Genomic DNA, 15237 nt, shown 5'->3' with positions numbered 1-15237 from the left:
CTCCTCCTTTGCCTCTCCCTTGCCTGAGTACCTGTGTCAGCTGTTACCCTGCACCTTGCCTCCACTTGCAGTTTCCCTGGACATTATTTCTCAGCCTGCAATTCATTTCAGCCTGCAATTCATTTCAGCCTGCAATTTACTTCAGCCTACCATTCACTTCAGCCTGCAACTCACTTCAGCCTGCACTCACTTCAGTTGGAAAATAGAATTATCCCTGGCGCTTCAGTATGAGGATCGTAAAAAAAGAATCAGTAACCGTAAATAAAAATGTATATGAAATTTATTACACAATTAGATAAAAGGGCATTCAAAATTATAAGTAAATATATAAAACAGCTACTACTAGTAGACAACATATAAAGACAAACCACATAAAACAAAAATTATGAGTTGCAGCCCTCAGTGGGTCGGTAATGAGGAAGTGCACCTATAGCGCTAAGTTCTTGGTCTCTCAGATAGTGTGTAACACCCTCCGGGGTGTATTGCTTCAATGTCTTATTGTAAAAGAAAGTCAATAATAGCGGTACCTTAATCAGGGGCTAAACAGCCCAATGCCTTGTATGTCAGGGGTGTCTGTAGAGGTAGAGGTCGTTTGCCGGCAAACTTGTAAGGGTGGAGAACGTGTGAACCACATCTCTAGATGTCCCTTACCTCACTTGATCTACGCATTCGCCCGCACCTCGGGCTTCGTCAGGATGGTGAGAACGTCCCTCTGTTCCTCCTTAAGTACCCACTGACTGTGGGTCCTCCCCCTCAGTTCCGCCGGTTTGCCGTGCGGTAGCTTCCGGTGACGTCACTTCCGCCCGGGTCCTTCAGTATACGTCACGTCCGCCCGGCGGCGGAGTGTCACTTCCGGTTTGCGGACGATGCCAGTTCACAAGCGTCACTTCCATTTTTCTATAAGGTTCCACTGCCGGTTATCATCTGCTACAAGTATTGTCTGTGCGTGTAACAAAGGGGTCACTTCCGCCCGGTACCCTCCAGAGTTCATGTGATCCTCTCTTCCGCCCACAACCTGAAACCCCCGCTCCTGGTCCCGCCGGTAACAGCTCCTCCGGCCGCTTTGCATGGGAGAGTCTCCGGGAGAATTTAGAGAAAGGGTTCATTCATCCCTCTACGTCTCCTGCTGGTGCTGGATTCTTTTTTGTTGGGAAGAAAGATGGTGGGTTAAGACCATGTATAGATTATTGAGGCCTTAATGACATAACAGTCAAGAATCGATACCCTCTTCTGTTGATTACAGAGCTATTCGACAAAGTCAAGGGATCCATCGTTTTTTCTAAATTAGACCTACGAGTGGCCTATAACCTTATTCGTATCCGTGCGGGAGATGAGTTGAAAACTGCCTTTAATACCAGAGATGGACACTTTGAATATCTCGTGATGCCCTTCGGCTTATGCAATGCTCCTGCTGTCTTTCAAGGCTTCGTCAATGAGATTTTCTGGGATTTGTTGTATGTCTCCGTAGTCGTTTATCTGGACGATATACTGATTTTTTTCCTTCTCTCTAGAGGAGCACCATAAACATGTGAAGGAAGTGCTCTCTCATTTAAGAAAAAAACATCTCTATTGTAAACTAGAGAAATGTGTCTTCAGTGTACCCAGTGTGCCATTCCTTGGTTATGTCATCTCCGGTTACAGTCTTGAAATGGACCCCAAAAAGGTTCAGGCAGTTCTAGATTGGTCCCGACCCCAGACATTGAAAGCCATCCAGAGACTGCTCGGATTCGCCAATTACTATAGACGCTTTATTAAAGGATTTTCTTCCCTGTTAGCTCCCATCACAGCGTTGACTCGTAAAGGCGCTAATCCTACTCTATGGACTCCTGAAGCTGAGACAGCCTTCCAGCTTTTGAAACAAGCTTTTATCACTGCTCCAGTGTTAAGACAACCAGACGTGGATAGACCTTTTCTGTTGGAGGTAGATGCATCTTCGGAGGCAGTGGGAGCAGTACTATCTCAATGGTATGAGGATAACCGAGTTCACCCTTGTGGCTTCTTCTCCAAGAAGTTTTCTCCTGCTGAAAACAATTACGCTACTGGTGAACAAGAACTTTTGGCAGTTAAGCTGGCACTTAAAGAGTGGCGATACCTGTTGGAAGGAGCTAAATTCCCTTTTACTGTCTTCACCGACCATATGAACCTTCTCTTCCTCAAAAATATCCAGTGTGTAAGTCCGCATCTGGCCCGATGGGCAATATTCTTTGCTCGATTCCATTTTACTCTGACCTTTTGCTCTGGAGCTCTCAATCAGAAAGCAGATGCTCTGTCTAGATCATTTCCCTGTGACAACAATACTGAAACCTCGTGCAGTACCCCCGTGCTGGAATCAAGGGTGCTTGCTGCCACACAGCTACAGCCTCCTACTGGGAAAACCTTTGTGGCCCCGGAGTGAAGGAAGCAGCTGCTCACATGGGCTCACTCCTCATGCTTCGCAGGTCATTCTGGTACTCTGAAGATCTTGTAATTTTTGAAAAGGTCCTCCTGGTGGTCCTCGATGAAGACTGACATATTGGAGTTTGTCTCTTCATGTACCCCATGTGCCCAGCACAAATCCTCCCATCAAACCCCAGCGGGTGAGTTGTTGCCTCTACTCATTCCATCACGTACATGGACGCACCTCTCCATGGACTTTGTAACGGACTTACCAAGTTCAGAGGGATACACCACCATGGTGGATCGATTTTCGAAGATGGTCCATTACGTCCCTCTAAAGAAATTACCCACAGCTTCTGATTTGGCTCACTTGTTTGTCAAGCACATATTCCACCTACATGGACTCCCTGCGTAAATAGTCTCAGATTGTGGCGTTCAATTTGTGGCAAAGTTTTGGAGAGCCGTATGTTCCATTCTGCAAGTAAAACTCAATTTTTCCACAGCCTACCACCCACAGAGTAATGGATCCACAGAAAGAGTCAACCAGGACCTTGAGACTTTTCTAATTGGTCTGAGTTACTGCCCTGGGCCGAATTCGCGCACAATGCCTCATATCATTCCTCTACGAATCAAACTCCATTCCAGGTGGTTTACGGTCTTCATCCTCGAGTACCTGAATTCCAGAGCCTGCCGGCTTTTGATGTTCCAACCGTAGAGGATACTGTACAGAGATTTGCATCCATATGGGCTCGAGTGCACACTGATTTGGAGAAGACATCCTCTCGCTACAAACTGCAAGCAGACAGGAGGCGAAGGAATGTACCTTGCATGAAAGTTGGAGACCAGTTTTGGTTGTCCACCTGGAACCTACACCTCAGAGTCCTTCCATGAAGTTTGCCCCACGTTACATTGGACCCTTCTCCATCACAGAAATCATCAATCCTGTGGCTTATCGCCTTCAGCTTCCCTCTTACTTAAGAATTCAAAACTCCTTCCATATTTCCTTAAGCCATTAATCCTAAACAAGTTCCTCAAAGCTCTCCCTGTTCCCCCTCGTATCCAGACTGCTAGAGGTGTGGAGTTCGAGGTGTGGAGTTCGAGGTCTCCCAGGTTCTGTATTCTCGTGTCTGCAGGGGTCGATTACAGTACCTTCTGGATTGGAAGGGTTACGGCCCGGAAGAACGCTGTTGGACAGATGCCCGGGATATCCATGCTCCCGCATTTGTCAGGAAATTCCATGCTGTCCATCCTGAAAAACCTGGTGAGTGTCCTGAGGCTACCCATAAGGGGGGGCTACTGTCATGACCAGGGTTTCTTGGCATGCCGGCCGGCAGGTATTACCTGTGAGGACGCTATGGTGAGGGGTGTCTGGCAGTGGCGCTGGTATCTGGCGGGGTGCATTGGCTGACCGTAGTCCTGTGCAGGCATACTGGCACTCTGGTCTGGTTAGGCCTGGTGGTGCTTCCGTTCCGCTCTGGCATGTGCGCCGCCATCTTGCCTCTGGTCATGTGACCTAGTCGCCCTATCCTGGTGTGTCACATGCTCTCTCTGGCCTGTCACAGTGTAGCACTGGGTATTTAAGGGAGTGCTGAGCTTCTTCTCATTACCAGTGCAACGTGTTTCTCAGCGAGAGCTGAGAGAGAGTTCCTGTGTTCATTCACCTGTCTGTTGGGATCATTACCTAGCCTGCTTCACCCTGCCTGTTCCAGCCCCACTGGCTCCTGCCTCCTCCTTTGCCTCTCCCTTGCCTGAGTACCTGTGTCAGCTGTTACCCTGCACCTTGCCCCCACTTGCAGTTTCCCTGGACTTTATTTCTCAGCCTGCAATTCATTTCAGCCTGCATTTCACTTCAGCCTGCCATTCACTTCAGCCTGCCATTCACTTCAGTCTGCCATTCACTTCAGCCTGCCATTCACTTCAGTCTGCAACTCATTTCAGCCTGCAATTCTTTTCAGCCTCACAAACCCTGGAATACTGGACTACCTTCTGTTATCACTAGATGGACTTTTTCACTACAGATTCCCAAGTGCACTTTAGTGCTATACCCGGACTTTTTATTTTTCCACATTCATGTCTGTTAAGCCACTTATTAAAAACTCCACGTTTATTTTTAAATCTGCTTCAGTGTCTGCTCCTTTTACCACCCCGGGCTCACAACAAAACCAGAATCTCACAAAGACGTTATTTGCAGTGGCGTCACAAGGGGGGGTGACAGAAAGGGGCCTACTCCTCCTAGGTGACAGGAGCTGGGTGCTGCACTGTAGCATTATGTGGAGAGCCGTGCTGGGATCAAGTGGCTGATCCCAGCATCGCTACAAGAAGAGGCCTGTGCCACAATATAGAAAGGGGACTCTGGGCAGTAGGCCCAAGTCCATCCTATGCCCTGTATTAGGCAGGCTTAAACACCTGAGCCGCTGGTAAGACCTTGGGCATTAGGCCCAAGGCCCTGAGCCCATTAAGAGTGTACAACTGATATAGAAAGGCAGCCTCTGTGTAAATGATTAGAGGTGTGAACAGTTGTGGAGAGCTGTCAGGCTCCCACCAATAAGGTAGTGTTTCCCCAGTCACTAAGAAGAGGAGCTCTGCATAGGTAGGTAGCAGGCATTTAAAGGGACAGCACCATGTTTTGCTCTTGTGTACTTATAGTCTGTGACTGGTGTTCCGTGCAGGGTAAAAGTTTAGTTGTTGTTATACATGTCGCACACACACACTGTAGGTTGAGGGCTATGTTGTCTTAGTATGTGTAAGTGCGTGACATAGGTTTAGGCCCTGCACGGCTGTGGTGTGTATCTCCTTACAGGGACCTGTAGGCGAGTGAGTGGACGAAGAGCAAGAGTGGACACGGTGAGAAATATCTGTGTGTATTGTCTCTCCCTGTTTGTTTGTCACTACCTATACTTCCTTCCTTCTGGGCGCACAGTGAACCTTGCATTCCGGTGCAAAGACGGGTCTTCACCTGGTGCGTGAGTACCGATAGGTGAAAACTCGGGATTTGAGGGCAAAATTGCCAGTGATGATCTTCACTTAAAACCTGACTTTATCCCTCGGTTCCGTAGGGCGTGTCGGTCGACGTGAGGAAGGACGTCTCCTTCCTCCTAGGTCATTGTGTGTCCGTGTTCTATTTGGGAGTTCCAGGACCATTTGTTCAACACACGGCCTGAAGGTGAGATGGTGCGACGCAAGGTAAGGAATGGAAGTACACCTGCACGGCAGCAGGCACTGCACCGCACCCCTCTTACAATTACGTGCAGCACTCAGCTCCTGACACAGTGAGGGAGCCGGCGTCACCGCCGAGAGGTGACACCAAAGTGCCGACTCCTCCTAGGTGACAGGAGCTGGGTGCTGCACTGTAGCATTACGTGCAGCACTCGGCTCCTGACACAGTGAGGGAGCCGGCACTACAAACATACTAGTCCACGGGGGTAGTAAGCATCTCCAGGCCCCCCGGAGTGAAAAAAGCAGGGGTTCGAGTGGCCACTCACGAGGTCATGCCCCACCCAGGAGGCCACATCCCCTTTTTAGCCGGTGCATGTAAAAAGAGGTAGGGATGCAGCTGGTTATTTTGTATTTTAATTGATGAATAGTCAATATACGTAACAGTGTACCTGCTTCACAGTAAGCATGAAATACAGGAAAAACTGGAATAGTATCTTTGTTAAAGAACAAGTTTGACAGGATGCCAAAGATAGTACCTGCAGAAAATGGGACTAAATAAGTACACAAATCTAAAAAAGGAAGATAATTATGTGCAATAGGGGAGGAGAGAGCTTCATGCTCTGGTGTCTGTATTTTAAAGGTTTGTTATTAGTTATAAAAACATTAAAACAAAGATAAAAAGAAAAAAATTAACTAGTACAGTATTCTAATAAAACTAACCATCAAACAACACCAAAATCTTTGTTCTTTCAAGAATCCACCTAAAAAATACACTCCTATTCCAACCACAAAGTACTACCCTCTCCAAACAAGTCCATTGTTTGAACTCCCCTTTTGATCAGTACTTGATGCATTTCTTTGCATGTATCTCTGTACCCAGATCTGTGAAAACTTCCTTTGTTACTGTCATTTGAAGATTTCTAAGGGCTGAAATACATTATTTTCTATTTTTATTGCCTTTTTATCTTCTTAGTATATTCTCCTTTACTGTAGAATGCACACTACTAAAGTCAAATAGACTGTTCTTCCTGCTCCTCCTCCATTCCTTCTGACCCTTACCAAGGCATTTTTCTTATTAAGTTTTACATTTTGCTTACTTGAATCTCTTTTCTCACCTTCAATGGATTATATACCTCATCTGACCTTTCCCTATACCCTATCTCCACTCCATTCCCTCCATCTTCTATCTAGACTAATGTTTCTATCCCTTCCATCCCAGTATCCCATTTTTTAGAGTCTAATGCTGGGTACACACTGGCCGATATATTGGCCGATCAGTTGATCGGCCAATACAGTATATCGTGCCCCCGTCGACCAGTGTGTACAGACGATATGTCTGTGAACAACGTCGTTCACAGACATATCGCATTGGCTGTGCAGCACAGCCAATGAACAGATATGTCTGCAGGCATATCTGGCCATCGGCTAGTGTGAACGGGCGGTCAGTCAATCGCCCGTACACAGGGGGGCCGAGAGGGGGGGGGAGCCGTGAGCAGGTACTACTTACCCGAGTCCAGCACAGCTCCCCATCCACAGCAGCCCAGCACACGCTACTGTGTGCTGGGCTGCACTGAAAGACTCTCCGAGGCTGCTAAAGCAGCAGCCTGAGCAGTCTCCTATGCCATAGGGGGGAAGCGATCACGCTGATCGTGCCCTCCATTGGCTGTGCGCAGGGCTGAGGGGCACGCAGCGCCGTGTCGCACATGTTTTTTTGTGTTTTATTTCCGAAGGGGGCGTGGCCACACCTTCCGTGGTTAGGCCACGTCCCCACCCGCCCCCAGCCCGGCTCGACCTGCTGCAGCATACAGATGATAGTCGTTCAGTGTGTAAGAACGACCATCATCTGCAGATATATCTGCAGAATGGATCACTCAATCTGCAGATATATCGCTATAGTGTAAAAACAATAATCTTACCTTGATCTTTTTTTTCTATTCCCATCTTCTATACCAAATGCTTACTCTGACAGATTACTTGCCTTTCTTCTTCTCTGCATTGACTATCAAACTACATGACATTTTCTGTAACTTCCTACATTTCATGGTTCTTTTACCCCCCACCCTACATTTTCTTGCAATTCCTGTTTTCTGCTGAAGCTTTATCAGCACTGGTTCCTTATCCTGTCCTTTGACTTTTGCTTCTGGCACCAAGATTGTCAACAAGACTTGTTCAAAATGTAACAATCCTTTCATAATGTTATGTTGTGCCTCAGGGCAATTCTTGTGTGTTTAATACAATACACCAGGCCATTAACATCTTATTTGCAGGCTAAGCTTGCATGTAATACAACTTTATATTCACAGCTTTTATCACGACACTTGCAAAATGACATGTAGGCCAACTGTTTTCCAGCATACTGTAAGAACAATCTGAGTCACAAAAAAAGTTAATTAGGTAAGTGCTAAGTAACATGATTGGATCCATGCAGCCTCACCTTTATTTTCATGGGTCTATCTTTATCTAGCACTTTGCATAACCTAAAGACCACCATATTGTGGGTCTGATTTGCTGCGATTTTTCAGACAGGATTTAAAATGTTAATTAAAAAAAAAGTTACAGCTACTTTTTTCATTAACTCAAATTAATTTTTTTCTCCTAATATACTGTTGCATCTAGACTGATTTTTTTCATTTACCAAGAACCACATATCTCATAAAACAGTATTGAATAAACTACTATGAACAAATATGGCTGATTAAAACCACAGAAAAGATTGGTAAAATTCATCACTTTATTAAAACAAAAATAGTAAATAAAGACAAAAAAGTACTGTGATATATCTGGGGTAATTAGCTCGGTAGAGGGGTCAGTGGTGTAGAGTCTAGGTGTATAATAAAGGTCCACACACAGCTTTGCAGGTTAAAATTAAATAAATGGAGCTTTACTGTCAGCATTTCAGGAACAAAATAATAAACAACCTAGCCCCTCATGCAGGGCACAACCTCAGTTCTTGAACTCTGACTATAATGGGCAGCTAGTCTGCAAACCTAACACAGTCTCAATCTTGTCTGTCACAAGTATAGTCACATAAAGTCTCTCTTGTGGTCCTCCTTGCAAGTATGGACACCAGCATTATGGCCTGTAGCTTCAACGCTCACTGGCCTGGCTTGGCTGTCACAACTTCACATAAACAGTCAGATTTGTGGTCCTTCCTGCCTCGCAGGTCTAGATGTGGCCTCTTGGCCTTCCACTGGCCAGGCTTGGCAACTAGGCTCCATGGCTGCCTCAGTCCTCCTTAGACTAACTGGACGTGCAGCCTGATTAGTCTGCCTCATTAGCCTCACTTGGGTTCTGTACACAAGGCAGCCTTTATGTGTGGTCACACCTCCTTTTTGTTCCCTGTGTGGGTGGATCCCTCCAGTCCCACACAGAATCCATGGCAGATGTTCACATAGTTGAGTATTATTTGCTACTGCGCATGCGCAAAAAGTCCTGAAAGCCCCTATGGGTTACACGAAGTGTATGCAGAACGAGTCTATTGCACTTAGGAGAGACTGTATCAGAAATGGGGTGGCAAAGTGATGGCCCTTCCTGGGTTGTGTTTTGTGAATGCATGGTAGTGTTATGGGAATGTCGCTGACGTGTCAGTGAAATCTGTTGCATTCTCAGACACAAAGCTGTTTCCACAGACAAAGACATTGCACCTGCTATAGGGCTGGTGCAAGTGTCTATGGTACAGGTGATGGTGCACCGATGGTTGGCATGTCAAGAATCACTGGCAGTGTTACAGCGTGTACAGATATGCTGAAAGTGGCCGTTTAAGGGCCTGCCCATTCAGGTGCACACCAGTGTACAAGGGTAAGGCTAAAACTAGCATTTGCATATTAACGCCGCCACAACTACGCAAAAAGTGGCACTTATGAATTTACACCTCCAATTTACATTTTTTTTCATTCTCAGTTAGCCAATATGGGAGTACAGGAGTCAATAATCCAGGAGTTCTAATGGTGTCCAGTATCCAAAATAACACACAACTGATGCCTAATTAGGAATTGGGGACTTGATTCAGTAGTGCACATTATCAGGAATCTGCATGTGCGCAGGACCCATTCTGCGAATGGATCCTGCTCAATCGCACACAAGCCCTTGAATGCCTCTGCCTGATGGCGGCAGTGTGGCCATCAGCGGCGGCGGTGAGTAGGCCATCAATGGTGGCGGTGCGGGTGTCAGTGGCGGAGGCGGTGTGGGTGTCAGCAGCAGCACTGGTGTCAGCGGTGGCGGTGCGGATGTCAGCGGGACCCAGTGGTGGTGGGGACATTGGTGGCGGGCTTGGATCCGAGAGGATCCAGCCCTTGCCTGCCATTCTGCAGAGTTCAGCAGCGGAGCCCATTTAAAAAATGGCTCCTCAGCACCATTTTTTAAATTCAAAGATGGTCGCCGCAAGCCAATCACGGCTTGCAACATCATCGCCCTGCCCCCTCGGCTGACTTATATCAGTCAGCGCGAGGAGGCGGCATGGGAGTCCAATGGCCGGGAGGGAGCAAAGAAGAGCTCCTGAAGAAGGAAGATGCTGGAAGTCCTAGTGGGCGGTGGCCATGTAAAAGAGCTGACATAGGCTGCCGCCCACTAGGTGAAGAGGACAACAGAAGCCTTGGGGAGGTGGCAGTCGTGCAAAAGAGCTAATTGGCTGCCACCCCCCAGGCAAAAACGCCAGAAGCCCTGGCAGGTTGACACCCGCCAGGCGAAGACACCAAATCCCTGGTGGGTTGGCGCCCACCAGGGGAAGACGCTGGAAGTCCTAGTGGGCGGCGGGCATGAAAAAGAGCTAACACAGGCTGACGCCCACTGTGTGAAGACGCCGAAGCCCTGGCAGGTTAGCGCCTGCCACTTGAAGATGCCAAAGCCCTAGTAGGTTGGCGCCTGCCAAGCGAAGATGCCAAAGCCCTGGCAGGTTGGTGCCTGCCAGGCAAAGATGACGAAGTCCTGGGGTGGCGGTGGCCATGAAAAAGAGCTTAAAGGCAGCTGCCCCCCAGGTGAAGGTGCAGACAAAATAAATTATATTTAAAAAATCGGTGGTCTGTTCATTTTAATATTTCTTTTACAGGTGTACTACAGGTACCTGTGGGCCCTAATTGCCCCGCTTGCTGGTACTTGTGATTTTCCAAGTACCAGTATGCGGGGGAGGTGTCACTGGTCCTAAGCGGAATCAACACTGAGTAGTATAGAGCCAAGGATTATCAAAGATGATGGTTGGGGTACCACTTGCATCAAGATAACTGATGCAGCCTATGGGCTGTGTAGCAGTCTTGAGGACTGGTAGCAGATGCAGCCCCTGGGCTGTGTAGCAGCCTTGAGGGCTGGTGAAAGATGCGGCCACTGGGCTGTGTAGCAGCCTTGAGGGCTGGTGGAAGATGCAGCCACTGGGCTGTGTATCAGCCTTGAGAGCTGGTAGAAGATGCAGCCACTGGGCTGAGTAGCAGCTTTGAGGGCTGGTAGAAGATGCAGCCACTGGGCTGTGTAAGACAATACAATAGGGAAACACCCACGCGCAAATGCTATTATAAATTGTCCTAAACAGTTATATAAGACAAAAATTCTGACCCATATATTAAAGGAAAAATGAGACAGTTGTGGAAAAATAAGTCAAATGTTCAATAGTTCCAATTCCTTTGTAATAGGGGAGGAGAATTGAAACTGAAGAATCTTCTATGGAACTCCAAACACACTGTGATCCGGTGGATTTTCAAAGTCTCTTACGGCATAAATTCATGTATATAAAAAGAGACAAGAGAAAAAACCCACCATAGTGTATTACAGTTTTTAAAATTCAAAGCAACATGTTCACAATCTTAATGCAATAAAAATCCTGGATGGATAATAAAAATCAAGGCGTACCGGATGGAGTTGGTGTACTGTCGTAACACCTAAATGCACGTAATGGAAATAAACACCTCCTGGGCACAGGAATCTGCAATCCTCCAGAATCTGCATACAGTTGTCCTCAGTCACCCGCTGCTCGTGCCGCCTTATGAAATATCACCAACGCGTTTCAACTCTAAGAATTGAGTCTTTTTCAAGGTGTGATTTTCTTAATGTTCTGAAGTCCTTTAAGTACCCTCCCCCTGTACTCAATTGGTCAACTACAAATCTTCATAAAAACATTTGACAAACTTATTCTAATATGCATAACAATAAAAGTGATCTTAATAGCACTAGCCATTATAAGAAATATTTACAAAAACCATATGGCAGAGTTAATCCCTAAAAATAATCCACTTTTGCTGTGGAATGCATTCGGCCGTACTTCCGGTCCGGAGGTGACCCGCATGCATAACTTCCGGCATCACCTTCGTTCCATCATGCAGAACCATACCTTCCCCGCCCCTGAGAAAGGTCCTCGGTTGTGGAACGCAACTGAATCACTTCCAGGTCAGCTATAAGCTGCCCGCATGTACAAGCTGCGCTCCTTTGGCCGGAAGCGGACTCTGCACGTGACCGCCGTTGTCACTTCCGGTCTGTGCCGATCAAAGTCCCCACAGCCGGCTACTCACAAAAGACTGTTCCCAAATATGTGGAACGCACAAAAAAGGTTTGACCCACAGAAATTCTTCTGAATCGTCACTTCCGGTGACAGTATACATGCCGGACAGTAGCAAACTTCTATCGAAATCTGCAATAAATAAATAAATAAATAAATACCATTCTTCAATAAAAAGGCCTATTCCTTCCTTCTCAACCATTGACCCTACTAATTCTCAATAAATAATTAAAAGAAGGCATAAACTATAATAGAAAACACAAAGAAGACTAAAAAACATATCCCTTGTTTTTATAAAAACCATTTTAGTTCAAAGTCCGAATTTAAACCATTCGGTTGAAGGGTCTTGAGATCGATAGATGCATTTCATCTCAGTTTTTGCCAGACAATTCTCATAATCTTTATTCTTTCTCCAATGCCCCCTTTCTGATTTTATACCTATTATGTACTTAATACCATTAATGGATTTATTGTGGTATTCTTTAAAATGGAAAGATAAAGAATGATTCTCAAAACCTCTTTTGATGTTTCTGAGATGTTCCGTCCATCTATCTTTTAGAGACCTAGTTGTTCGTCCAATATATTGGAGATGGCATATGCATTCTATTAGGTAAATACAATTTTTACTATTACAGGATATAAAATCAGTTATCTTATTAGTATGTCCTGTTTTTGTTGATTTAAAATCTTCTATTTTTGAAGCTTGTTTACTAAAAGTCCTACATACTATACAGGTGCCGCAGCAGTGGAAACCCTTAGTTGTAATTCTACCTGTTCTTTTTGGTGGGACCGCGCTCTTTACAATCTTGTTCTTGATGTTAGGTGCTCTCCTATATATAAATTTAGATTTCATGGGAATGAAAGGTTTTAAAATAGGATCTCTAGTAAGTAAGTTCCAATGCTTCCTAACAATTTTTTCAACCTCTTTGTGTTGTGTATTAAATGAAGTGATAAACGGAAATGAAAATTCTTTTTTGTCCTCATCTTTGTGGGCGGAGGATTTCAACAGGTCCTCTCTATTAACAGCAATCATTTCCTGTATATGTTCATTGATTGTATTCTCTTTATATCCCTTTGAGATAAATCTCTCCTTGTAAATCTTAACTTGTTCTTCGAATACTTTAACATCGGAGCAATTTCTGCGAACACGTCTGACTTGCCCTTTTGGAATGTTCTTAAGCCAGTTCAAATGGTGGTTACTATTTGTGTCTATATACGCATTACAATCCGTCTGTTTACTAAAATTCTTTGTCTTTAAAAGATTTTCATCAACATAAAAAGTAACATCTAAAAATTCACTTCTACCTTGCTCGAATTATACGTTAATTCTATATTAAAATCATTAACCTGTAAAAATGCTTTAAAATCGTCTAAAAGAGATTCAGCACCTTTCCAAATAAACCAGATGTCGTCTATATATCGATACCAATACGCGATATTCTGGCTATATGGATTGTTATTCCAAATAGTGGTCATTTCCCAATAACCCATAAACAGGTTGGCGTATGACGGTGCAAATCGGGTTCCCATGGCTGTTCCTCTAATCTGTTTATAATATTTGCCGAAGTACCAGAAGAAATTATTATTCTGAATAAATGTAACACCTTCCGTTAGGAAATTTATTTTTTCTTCCTGTATCTCTCCTTCCCTTAAAAAATATTGTGCTGCCTCTATCCCTTTATTATGGTCGATAATGGTGTAAAGGCTTTTAACGTCTGCTGTAACTAAAATATAATTGTCATCCCAAATTAAACCATTAGTGTTTTTCAAAATGTCTGTAGTATCTTTAATATAGGATTTTAGTTTTAGGACCTCCGGTTGTAGGTAACAATCTAAAAAATGGGAGAGATTGGCCATGATAGAATCTGTTCCTGCCACAATCGGTTTTCCGGGGGGATTATTTATATCTTTATGGATCTTGGGAAGGACATAGAAGACAGGAGTTACAGGTGACGGATTCAGCATATATTTCATTTCATTTTCTGATATGACACCTAGGACTTTATAATTGGTTAAGAGATTGATTAGATCCTTTTCAATCCGTTCACTAGGATTCGCCTTTAAAATTTTATAAGTATCTACATCATTCAGCTGCCTTAATATTTCTTTGTCATAATTTATACTATCCATTATGACTATCCCCCCTCCTTTGTCCGCTGGCTTAATTACGATCTCGGAATTTTCTCCTAGTTCCCTAAGTGCTATATTCTCTTTGAATGACAGGTTGTTTTTATAAGAGGTTTTTTTTTGTGTCCACTTGTTCTAAATCTGCATTTACTGCTTTTAAGAAACTCTCAATAAAACATCCACGATTGTATGTAGGTTTGAACAGGGATTTAGGTTTAAATACTTCTCTATTGCTAGCCCCTTCCATTTGTTACTCAGAAAGTATTTTTTTAAAGATACTTTTCTAACAAATTTTTGTAGATCTAAATAGGTTTCAAACTTATTGAGCCTATTACTCGGGGCAAACTTCAGTCCCTTTTTCAGTACTGAATCCTCATCTTTCGTTAAGGAATGTTTGCTCAAATTGAAGATTTTTGTGTCTTTGTCCCCTTTACTTTCTTCGGGACAAATGACTGAAGTGTTAGGTGTCTTAATCTTGTTAAGCACCCTTGTGTGTAGCACCCTTGAGGGCTGGTGGAAGTTCAGCCACTGGGCCGTGTAGCAGCCTTGAGGGCTGGAAGCAGATACAGTCTCTGGGTAGTATAGCAGCCTAGAAAGCCCTTTATTGGAGGGGTACCCAGCTCCCCAGGGATCCCTGGCCTGGGCTGATTAGCGGCCAGGGTTAATGCTTCATCTGGGGGACCTGGTGACAGGGCTTCCTTGGCAGTGGCATTAGCCCCCGATAGAAAAAGTCTGGTGCTGGTTTTGGACAATACAGGAGGATCCTATGCATTTTTTACCCATGTATTTACAGAAACAGGACTGGCTTAGAGCCCAGTGCCACTGGGGTGTGTAGCAGCCTTGTGGGCTGGTAGAAGATGCAGCCACTGGGCTGAGTAGCAGCCTTGATGGTTGGTGGAAGATACAGCCACTGGGCAATGTAGCAGCCTTGAGGGCTGGTAGCAGATGCAGCCTCTGGGCTGTGTAGCAGCCTTAAGGGCTGGAAGCAGATACAGTCTCTGGGCAGTATAGCAGCCTAGAAGGCTGGTGGAAGATGCAGCCACTGGGCCGTGTAGCAGCCTTGAGGGCTGGAAGCAGATACAGTCTCTGGGTAGTATAGC

The sequence above is a fragment of the Taudactylus pleione genome, unplaced genomic scaffold, assembly GCF_031769625.1.
Source record: "Taudactylus pleione unplaced genomic scaffold, aTauple2 ptg000018l, whole genome shotgun sequence".
Taxonomy (NCBI): domain Eukaryota; kingdom Metazoa; phylum Chordata; class Amphibia; order Anura; family Myobatrachidae; genus Taudactylus; species Taudactylus pleione.
The sequence above is the reverse complement of the archived record's forward strand: the minus strand, read 5'-3'. Positions refer to the sequence as shown.